Source organism: Schistocerca serialis, chromosome 7 (assembly GCF_023864345.2).
Source record: "Schistocerca serialis cubense isolate TAMUIC-IGC-003099 chromosome 7, iqSchSeri2.2, whole genome shotgun sequence".
In the NCBI taxonomy this organism is placed as follows: Eukaryota; Metazoa; Arthropoda; class Insecta; order Orthoptera; family Acrididae; genus Schistocerca; species Schistocerca serialis.
Window position 1 is genome coordinate 564,573,190 of NC_064644.1, and position 12,178 is coordinate 564,585,367.

Consider the following 12,178-nt stretch of genomic DNA (forward strand, 5'->3'; position numbering starts at 1 on the left):
ACATTTTTCATGTTTGAAATGTACTAACTCGTTTTTTCCTCACAGCAGGTCAACTTGTGTGTGGTTGCAACATTACGATCCCATTGAGTACATTTTTGGAGAAAGGGACATCTGTTGCACCACAGGGTAGAAGGAGGGAGCATAGCACGATACATTATGTTTCTTTGGTAAGGATTTTTTTGTGTTTTATACTTTTGGAATTATGGTTTTTTATGTTGATTTTCAAGTGACATTTTTCATGTTTGAAATGTACTAACTCGTTTTTTCCTCACAGCAGGTCAACTTGTGTGTGGTTGCAACATTACGATCCCATTGAGTACATTTTTGGAGAAAGGGACATCTGTTGCACCACAGGGTAGAAGGAGGGAGCATAGCACGATACATTATGTTTCTTTGGTAAGGATTTTTTTGTGTTTTATACTTTTGGAATTATGGTTTTTTATGTTGATTTTAAAGTGACATTTTTCATGTTTGAAATGTACTAACTCGTTTTTTCCTCACAGCAGGTCAACTTGTGTGTGGTTGCAACATTACGATCCCATTGAGTACATTTTTGGAGAAAGGGACATCTGTTGCACCACAGGGTAGAAGGAGGGAGCATAGCACGATACATTATGTTTCATTGGTAAGGATTTTTTTGTGTTTTATACTTTTGGAATTATGGTTTTTTATGTTGATTTTAAAGTGACATTTTTCATGTTTGAAATGTACTAACTCGTTTTTTCCTCACAGCAAGTCAACTTGTGTGTGGTTGCAACATTACGATCCCATTGAGTACATTTTTGGAGAAAGGGACATCTGTTGCACCACAGGGTAGAAGGAGGGAGCATAGCACGATACATTATGTTTCTTTGGTAAGGATATTTTTGTGTTTTATACTTTTGGAATTATGGTTTTTTATGTTGATTTTAAAGTGACATTTTTCATGTTTGAAATGTACTAACTCTTTTTTTCCTCACAGCAGGTCAACTTGTGTGTGGTTGCAACATTACGATCCCATTGAGTACATTTTTGGAGAAAGGGACATCTGTTGCACCACAGGGTGGAAGGAGGGAGCATAGCACGATACATTATGTTTCTTTGGTAAGGATTTTTTTGTGTTTTATACTTTTGGAATTATGGTTTTTTATGTTGATTTACAAGTGACATTTTTCATGTTTGAAATGTACTAACTCGTTTTTTCCTCACAGCAGGTCAACTTGTGTGTGGTTGCAACATTACGATCCCATTGAGTACATTTTTGGAGAAAGGGACATCTGTTGCACCACAGGGTAGAAGGAGGGAGCATAGCACGATACATTATGTTTCTTTGGTAAGGATTTTTTTGTGTTTTATACTTTTGGAATTATGGTTTTTTATGTTGATTTTAAAGTGACATTTTTCATGTTTGAAATGTACTAACTCGTTTTTTCCTCACAGCAGGTCAACTTGTGTGTGGTTGCAACATTACAATCCCATTGAGTACATATTTGGAGAAAGGGACATCTGTTGCACCACAGGGTAGAAGGAGGGAGCATAGCACGATACATTATGTTTCTTTGGTAAGGATTTTTTTGTGTTTTATACTTTTGGAATTATGGTTTTTTATGTTGATTTTCAAGTGACATTTTTCATGTTTGAAATGTACTAACTCGTTTTTTCCTCACAGCAGGTCAACTTGTGTGTGGTTGCAACATTACGATCCCATTGAGTACATTTGTGGAGAAAGGGACATCTGTTGCACCACAGGGTAGAAGGAGGGAGCATAGCACGATACATTATGTTTCTTTGGTAAGGATTTTTTTGTGTTTTATACTTTTGGAATTATGGTTTTTTATGTTGATTTTCAAGTGACATTTTTCATGTTTGAAATGTACTAACTCGTTTTTTCCTCACAGCAGGTCAACTTGTGTGTGGTTGCAACATTACGATCCCATTGAGTACATTTTTGGAGAGAGGGACATCTGTTGCACCACAGGGTAGAAGGAGGGAGCATAGCACGATACATTATGTTTCTTTGGTAAGGATTTTTTTCTGTTTTATACTTTTGGAATTATGGTTTTTTATGTTGATTTTCAAGTGACATTTTTCATGTTTGAAATGTACTAACTCGTTTTTTCCTCACAGCAGGTCAACTTGTGTCTGGTTGCAACATTACGATCCCATTGAGTACATTTTTGGAGAAAGGGACATCTGTTGCACCACATGGTAGAAGAAGGGAGCATAGCACGATACATTATGTTTCTTTGGTAAGGATTTTTTTGTGTTTTATACTTTTGGAATTATGGTTTTTTATGTTGATTTTCAAGTGACATTTTTCATGTTTGAAATGTACTAACTCGTTTTTTCCTCACAGCAGGTCAACTTGTGTGTGGTTGCAACATTACGATCCCATTGAGTACATATTTGGAGAAAGGGACATCTGTTGCACCACAGGGTAGAAGGAGGGAGCATAGCACGATACATTATGTTTCTTTGGTAAGGATTTTTTTGTGTTTTATACTTTTGGAATTATGGTTTTTTATGTTGATTTTCAAGTGACATTTTTCATGTTTGAAATGTACTAACTCGTTTTTTCCTCACAGCAGGTCAACTTGTGTGTGGTTGCAACATTACGATCCCATTGAGTACATTTTTGGAGAAAGGGACATCTGTTGCACCACAGGGTAGAAGGAGGGAGCATAGCACGATACATTATGTTTCTTTGGTAAGGATATTTTTGTGTTTTATACTTTTGGAATTATGGTTTTTTATGTTGATTTTCAAGTGACATTTTTCATGTTTGAAATGTACTAACTCGTTTTTTCCTCACAACAGGTCAACTTGTATGTGGTTGCAACATTACGATCCCATTGAGTACATTTTTGGAGAAAGGGACATCTGTTGCACCACAGGGTAGAAGGAGGGGAGCATAGCACGATACATTATGTTTCTTTGGTAAGGATTTTTTTGTGTTTTATACTTTTGGAATTATGGTTTTTTATGTTGATTTTAAAGTGACATTTTTCATGTTTGAAATGTACTAACTCGTTTTTTCCTCACAGCAGGTCAACTTGTGTGTGGTTGCAACATTACAATCCCATTGAGTACATATTTGGAGAAAGGGACATCTGTTGCACCACAGGGTAGAAGGAGGGAGCATAGCACGATACATTATGTTTCTTTGGTAAGGATTTTTTGTGTTTTATACTTTTGGAATTATGGTTTTTTATGTTGATTTTAATGTGACATTTTTCATGTTTGAAATGTACTAACTCGTTTTTTCCTCACAGCAGGTCAACTTGTGTGTGGTTGCAACATTACGATCCCATTGAGTACATTTTTGGAGAAAGGGACATCTGTTGCACCACAGGGTAGAAGGAGGGAGCATAGCACGATACATTATGTTTCTTTGGTAAGGATTTTTTTGTGTTTTATACTTTTGGAATTATGGTGTTTTATGTTGATTTTAAAGTGACATTTTTCATGTTTGAAATGTACTAACTCGTTTTTTCCTCACAGCAGGTCAACTTGTGTGTGGTTGCAACATTACGATCCCATTGAGTACATTTTTGGAGAAAGGGACATCTGTTGCACCACAGGGTAGAAGGAGGGAGCATAGCACGATACATTATGTTTCTTTGGTAAGGATTTTTTTGTGTTTTATACTTTTGGAATTATGGTTTTTTATGTTGATTTTAAAGTGACATTTTTCATGTTTGAAATGTACTAACTCGTTTTTTCCTCACAGCAGGTCAACTTGTGTGTGGTTGCAACATTACGATCCCATTGAGTACATTTTTGGAGAAAGGGACATCTGTTGCACCGCAGGGTAGAAGGAGGGAGCATAGCACGATACATTATGTTTCTTTGGTAAGGATTTTTTTGTGTTTTATACTTTTGGAATCATGGTTTTTTATGTTGATTTTAAAGTGACCCTTTTTCATGTTTGAAATGTACTAACTCGTTTTTTCCTCACAGCAGGTCAACTTGTGTGTGGTTGCAACATTACGATCCCATTGAGTACATTTTTGGAGAAAGGGACATCTGTTGCACCACAGGGTAGAAGGAGGGAGCATAGCACGATACATTATGTTTCTTTGGTAAGGATTTTTTTGTGTTTTATACTTTTGGAATTATGGTTTTTTATGTTGATTTTCAAGTGACATTTTTCATGTTTGAAATGTACTAACTCGTTTTTTCCTCACAGCAGGTCAACTTGTGTGTGGTTGCAACATTACGATCCCATTGAGTACATTTTTGGAGAAAGGGACATCTGTTGCACCACAGGGTAGAAGGAGGGAGCATAGCACGATACATTATGTTTCTTTGGTAAGGATTTTTTTGTGTTTTATACTTTTGGAATTATGGTTTTTTATGTTGATTTTAAAGTGACCTTTTTCATGTTTGAAATGTACTAACTCGTTTTTTCCTCACAGCAGGTCAACTTGTGTGTGGTTGCAACATTACGATCCCATTGAGTACATTTTTGGACAAAGGGACATCTCTTGCACCACAGGGTAGAAGGAGGGAGCATAGCACGATACATTATGTTTCTTTGGTAAGGATTTTTTTGTGTTTTATACTTTTGGAATTATGGTTTTTTATGTTGATTTTCAAGTGACATTTTTCATGTTTGAAATGTACTAACTCGTTTTTTCCTCACAGCAGGTCAACTTGTGTGTGGTTGCAACATTACGATCCCATTGAGTACATTTTTGGAGAAAGGGACATCTGTTGCACCACAGGGTGGAAGGAGGGAGCATAGCACGATACATTATGTTTCTTTGGTAAGGATTTTTTTGTGTTTTATACTTTTGGAATTATGGTTTTTTATGTTGATTTTAAAGTGACATTTTTCATGTTTGAAATGTACTAACTCGTTTTTTCCTCACAGCAGGTCAACTTGTGTGTGGTTGCAACATTACGATCCCATTGAGTACATTTTTGGAGAAAGGGACATCTGTTGCACCACAGGGTGGAAGGAGGGAGCATAGCACGATACATTATGTTTCTTTGGTAAGGATTTTTTTGTGTTTTATACTTTTGGAATTATGGTTTTTTATGTTGATTTTCAAGTGACATTTTTCATGTTTGAAATGTACTAACTCGTTTTTTCCTCACAGCAGGTCAACTTGTGTGTGGTTGCAACATTACGATCCCATTGAGTACATTTTTGGAGAAAGGGACATCTGTTGCACCACAGGGTAGAAGGAGGGAGCATAGCACGATACATTATGTTTCTTTGGTAAGGATTTTTTTGTGTTTTATACTTTTGGAATTATGGTTTTTTATGTTGATTTTCAAGTGACATTTTTCATGTTTGAAATGTACTAACTCGTTTTTTCCTCACAGCAGGTCAACTTGTGTGTGGTTGCAACATTACGATCCCATTGAGTACATTTTTGGAGAAAGGGACATCTCTTGCACCACAGGGTAGAAGGAGGGAGCATAGCACGATACATTATGTTTCTTTGGTAAGGATTTTTTTGTGTTTTATACTTTTGGAATTATGGTTTTTTATGTTGATTTTAAAGTGACATTTTTCATGTTTGAAATGTACTAACTCGTTTTCTCCTCACAGCAGGTCAACTTGTGTGTGGTTGCTACATTACGATCCCATTGAGTACATTTTTGGAGAATGGGACATCTGTTGCACCACAGGGTAGAAGGAGGGAGCATAGCACGATACATTATGTTTCTTTGGTAAGGACTTTTTTGTGTTTTATACTTTTGGAATTATGGTTTTTTATGTTGATTTTCAAGTGACATTTTTCATGTTTGAAATGTACTAACTCGTTTTTTCCTCACAGCAGGTCAACTTGTGTGTGGTTGCAACATTACGATCCCATTGAGTACATTTTTGGAGAAAGGGACATCTGTTGCACCACAGGGTAGAAGGAGGGAGCATAGCACGATACATTATGTTTCTTTGGTAAGGATTTTTTTGTGTTTTATACTTTTGGAATTATGGTTTTTTATGTTGATTTTAAAGTGACATTTTTCATGTTTGAAATGTACTAACTCGTTTTTTCCTCACAGCAGGTCAACTTGTGTGTGGTTGCAACATTACGATCCCATTGAGTACATTTTTGGAGAAAGGGACATCTGTTGCACCACAGGGTAGAAGGAGGGAGCATAGCACGATACATTATGTTTCTTTGGTAAGGATTTTTTTGTGTTTTATACTTTTGGAAATATGGTTTTTTATGTTGATTTACAAGTGACATTTTTCATGTTTGAAATGTACTAACTCGTTTTTTCCTCACAGCAGGTCAACTTGTGTGTGGTTGCAACATTACGATCCCATTGAGTACATTTTTGGAGAAAGGGACATCAGTTGCACCACAGGGTAGAAGGAGGGAGCATAGCACGATACATTATGTTTCTTTGGTAAGGATTTTCTTGTATTTTATACTTTTGGAATTATGGTTTTTTATGTTGATTTTAAAGTGACATTTTTCATGTTTGAAATGTACTAACTCGTTTTTTCCTCACAGCAGGTCAACTTGTGTGTGGTTGCAACATTACGATCCCATTGAGTACATTTTTGGAGAAAGGGACATCTGTTGCACCACAGGGTAGAAGGAGGGAGCATAGCACGATACATTATGTTTCTTTGGTAAGGATTTTTTTGTGTTTTATACTTTTGGAATTATGGTTTTTTATGTTGATTTTAAAGTGACATTTTTCATGTTTGAAATGTACTAACTCGTTTTTTCCTCACAGCAGGTCAACTTGTGTGTGGTTGCAACATTACGATCCCATTGAGTACATTTTTGGAGAAAGGGACATCTGTTGCACCACAGGGTAGAAGGAGGGAGCATAGCACGATACATTATGTTTCTTTGGTAAGGATTTTTTTGTGTTTTATACTTTTGGAATTATGGTTTTTTATGTTGATTTTCAAGTGACATTTTTCATGTTTCAAATGTACTAACTCGTTTTTTCCTCACAGCAGGTCAACTTGTGTGTGGTTGCAACATTACGATCCCATTGAGTACATTTTTGGAGAAAGGGACATCTGTTGCACCACAGGGTAGAAGGAATGAGCATAGCGCGATACATTATGTTTCTTTGGTAAGGATTTTTTTGTGTTTTATACTTTTGGAATTATGGTTTTTTTATGTTGATTTTCAAGTGACATTTTTCATGTTTGAAATGTACTAACTCGTTTTTTCCTCACAGCAGGTCAACTTGTGTGTGGTTGCAACATTACGATCCCATTGAGAACATTTTTGGAGAAAGGGACATCTGTTGCACCACAGGGTAGAAGGAGGGAGCATAGCACGATACATTATGTTTCTTTGGTAAGGATTTTTTTGTGTTTTATACTTTTAGAATTATGGTTTTTTATGTTGATTTTCAAGTGACATTTTTCATGTTTGAAATGTACTAACTCGTTTTTTCCTCACAGCAGTTCAACTTGTGTGTGTTTGCAACATTACGATCCCATTGAGTACATTTTTGGAGAAAGGGACATCTGTTGCACCACAGGGTAGAAGGAGGGAGCATAGCACGATACATTATGTTTCTTTGGTAAGGATTTTTTTGTGTTTTATACTTTTGGAATTATGGTTTTTTATGTTGATTTCAAGTGACATTTTTCATGTTTGAAATGTACTAACTCGTTTTTTCCTCACAGCAGGTCAACTTGTGTGTGGTTGCAACATTACGATCCCATTGAGTACATTTTTGGAGAAAGGGACATCTGTTGCACCACAGGGTAGAAGGAGGGAGCATAGCACGATACATTATGTTTCTTTGGTAAGGATTTTTTTGTGTTTTATACTTTTGGAATTATGGTTTTTTATGTTGATTTTCAAGTGACATTTTTCATGTTTGAAGTTTACTAACTCGTTTTTTCCTCACAGCAGGTCAACTTGTGTGTGGTTGCAACATTACGATCCCATTGAGTACATTTTTGGAGAAAGGGACATCTGTTGCACCACAGGGTAGAAGGAGGGAGCATAGCACGATACATTATGTTTCTTTGGTAAGGATTTTTTTGTGTTTTATACTTTTGGAATTATGGTTTTTTATGTTGATTTTCAAGTGACATTTTTCATGTTTGAAATGTACTAACTCGTTTTTTCCTCACAGCAGGTCAACTTGTGTGTGGTTGCAACATTACGATCCCATTGAGTACATTTTTGGAGAAAGGGACATCTGTTGCACCACAGGGTAGAAGGAGGGAGCATAGCACGATACATTATGTTTCTTTGGTAAGGATTTTTTTGTGTTTTATACTTTTGGAATTATGGTTTTTTATGTTGATTTTAAAGTGACATTTTTCATGTTTGAAATGTACTAACTCGTTTTTTCCTCACAGCAGGTCAACTTGTGTGTGAATGCAACATTACGATCCCATTAAGTACATTTTTGGAGAAAGGGACATCTGTTGCACCACAGGGTAGAAGGAGGGAGCATAGCACGATACATTATGTTTCTTTGGTAAGGATTTTTTTGTGTTTTATACTTTTGGAATTATGGTTTTTTATGTTGATTTTAAAGTGACATTTATCATGTTTGAAATGTACTAACTCGTTTTTTCCTCACAGCAGGTCAACTTGTGTGTGGTTGCAACATTACGATCCCATTGAGTACATTTTTGGAGAAAGGGACATCTGTTGCACCACAGGGTAGAAGGAGGGAGCATAGCACGATACATTATGTTTCTTTGGTAAGGATTTTTTTGTGTTTTATACTTTTGGAATTATGGTTTTTTATGTTGATTTTAAAGTGACATTTTTCATGTTTGAAATGTACTAACTCTTTTTTTCCTCACAGCAGGTCAACTTGTGTGTGGTTGCAACATTACGATCCCATTGAGTACATATTTGGAGAAAGGGACATCTGTTGCACCACAGGGCAGAAGGAGGGAGCATAGCACGATACATTATGTTTCTTTGGTAAGGATTTTTTTGTGTTTTATACTTTTGGAATTATGGTTTTTTATGTTGATTTTCAAGTGACATTTTTCATGTTTGAAATGTACTAACTCGTTTTTTCCTCACAGCAGGTCAACTTGTGTGTGGTTGCAACATTACGATCCCATTGAGTACATTTTTGGAGAAAGGTACATCTGTTGCACCACAGGGTAGAAGGAGGGAGCATAGCGCGATACACTATGATTCTTTGGTAAGGATTTTTTTCTGTTTTATACTTTTGGAATTATGGTTTTTTATGTTGATTTTCAAGTGACATTTTTCATGTTTGAAATGTACTAACTCGTTTTTTCCTCACAGCAGGTCAACTCGTGTGTGGTTGCAACATTACGATCCCATTGAGAACATTTTTGGAGAAAGGGACATCTGTTGCACCACAGGGTAGAAGGAGGGAGCATAGCACGATACATTATGTTTCTTTAGTAAGGATTTTTTTGTGTTTTATACTTTTGGAATTATGGTTTTTTATGTTGATTTTCAAGTGACATTTTTCATGTTTGAAATGTACTAACTCGTTTTTTCCTCACAGCAGGTCAACTCGTGTGTGGTTGCAACATTACGATCCCATTGAGAACATTTTTGGAGAAAGGGACATCTGTTGCACCACAGGGTAGAAGGAGGGAGCATAGCACAATACATTATGTTTCTTTAGTAAGGATTTTTTTGTGTTTTATACTTTTGGAATTATGGTTTTTTATGTTGATTTTCAAGTGACATTTTTCATGTTTGAAGTTTACTAACTCGTTTTTTCCTCACAGCAGGTCAACTTGTGTGTGGTTGCAACATTACGATCCCATTGAGTACATTTTTGGAGAAAGGGACATCTGTTGCACCACAGGGTAGAAGGAGGGAGCATAGCACGATACATTATGTTTCTTTGGTAAGGATTTTTTTGTGTTTTATACTTTTGGAATTATGGTTTTTTATGTTGATTTTAAAGTGACATATTTCATGTTTGAAATGTACTAACTCGTTTTTTCCTCACAGCAGGTCAACTTGTGTGTGGTTGCAACATTACGATCCCATTGAGTACATTTTTGGAGAAAGGGACATCTGTTGCACCACAGGGTAGAAGGAGGGAGCATAGCACGATACATTATGTTTCTTTGGTAAGGATTTTTTTGTGTTTTATACTTTTGGAATTATGGTTTTTTATGTTGATTTTAAAGTGCCATTTTTCATGTTTGAAATGTACTAACTCGTTTTTTCCTCACAGCAGGTAAACTTGTGTGCGGTTGCAACATTACGATCCCATTGAGTACATTTTTGGAGAAAGGGACATCTGTTGCACCACAGGGTAGAAGGAGGGAGCATAGCACGATACATTATGTTTCTTTGGCAAGGATTTTTTTGTGTTTTATACTTTTGGAATTATGGTTTTTTATGTTGATTTTAAAGTGACATTTTTCATGTTTGAAATGTACTAACTCGTTTTTTCCTCACAGCAGGTCAACTTGTGTGTGGTTGCAACATTACGATCCCATTGAGTACATCTTTGGACAAAGGGACATCTGTTGCACCACAGGGTAGGAGGAGGGAGCATAGCACGATACATTATGTTTCTTTGGTAAGGATTTTTTTGTGTTTTATACTTTTGGAATTATGGTTTTTTATGTTGATTTTAAAGTGACATTTTTCATGTTTGAAATGTACTAACTCGTTTTTTCCTCACAGCAGGTCAACTTGTGTGTGGTTGCAACATTACGATCCCATTGAGTACATTTTTGGAAAAAGGGACATCTGTTGCACCACAGGGTAGAAGGAGGGAGCATAGCACGATACATTATGTTTCTTTGGTAAGGATTTTTTTGTGTTTTATACTTTTGGAATTATGGTGTTTTATGTTGATTTTCAAGTGACATTTTTCATGTTTGAAATGTACTAACTCGTTTTTTCCTCACAGCAGGTCAACTTGTGTGTGGTTGCAACATTACGATCCCATTGAGTACATTTTTGGAGAAAGGGACATCTGTTGCACCACAGGGTAGAAGGAGGGAGCATAGCACGATACATTATGTTTCTTAGGTAAGGATTTTTTTGTGTTTTATACTTTTGGAATTATGGTTTTTTATGTTGATTTTCAAGTGACATTTTTCATGTCTGAAATGTACTAACTCGTTTTTTCCTCACAGCAGGTCAACTTGTGTGTGGTTGCAACATTACGATCCCATTGAGTACATTTTTGGAGAAAGGGACATCTGTTGCACCACAGGGTAGAAGGAGGGAGCATAGCACGATACATTATGTTTCTTTGGTAAGGATTTTTTTGTGTTTTATACTTTTGGAATTATGGTTTTTTATGTTGATTTTCAAGTGACATTTTTCATGTTTGAAATGTACTAACTCGTTTTTTCCTCACAGCAGGTCAACTTGTGTGTGGTTGCAACATTACGATCCCATTGAGTACATATTTCGAGAAAGGTACATCTGTTGCACACAGGGTAGAAGGAGGGAGCATAGCACGATACATTATGTTTCTTTGGTAAGGATTTTTTTGTGTTTTATACTTTTGGAATTATGGTTTTTTATGTTGATTTTCAAGTGACATTTTTCATGTTTGAAATGTACTAACTCGTTTTTTCCTCACAGCAGGTCAACTTGTGTGTGGTTGCAACATTACGATCCCATTGAGTACATTTTTGGAGAAAGGGACATCTGTTGCACCACAGGGTAGAAGGAGGGAGCATAGCACGATACATTATGTTTCTTTGGTAAGGATTTTTTTGTGTTTTATACTTTTGGAATTATGGTTTTTTATGTTGATTTTCAAGTGACATTTTTCATGTTTGAAATGTACTAACTCGTTTTTTCCTCACAGCAGGTCAACTTGTATGTGGTTGCAACATTACGATCCCATTGGGTACATTTTTGGAGAAAGGGACATCTGTTGCACCACAGGGTAGAAGGAGGGAGCATAGCACGATACATTATGTTTCTTTGGTAAGGATTTTTTTGTGTTTTATACTTTTGGAATTATGGTTTTTTATGTTGATTTTCAAGTGACATTTTTCATGTTTGAAATGTACTAACTCGTTTTTTCCTCACAGCAGGTCAACTTGTGTGTGGTTGCAACATTACGATCCCATTGAGTACATTTTTGGAGAAAGGGACATCTGTTGCACCACAGGGTAGAAGGAGGGAGCATAGCACGATACATTATGTTTCTTTGGTAAGGATTTTTTTGTGTTTTATACTTTTGGAATTATGGTTTTTTATGTTGATTTTAAAGTGACATTTTTCATGTTTGAAATGTACTAACTCGTTTTTTCCTC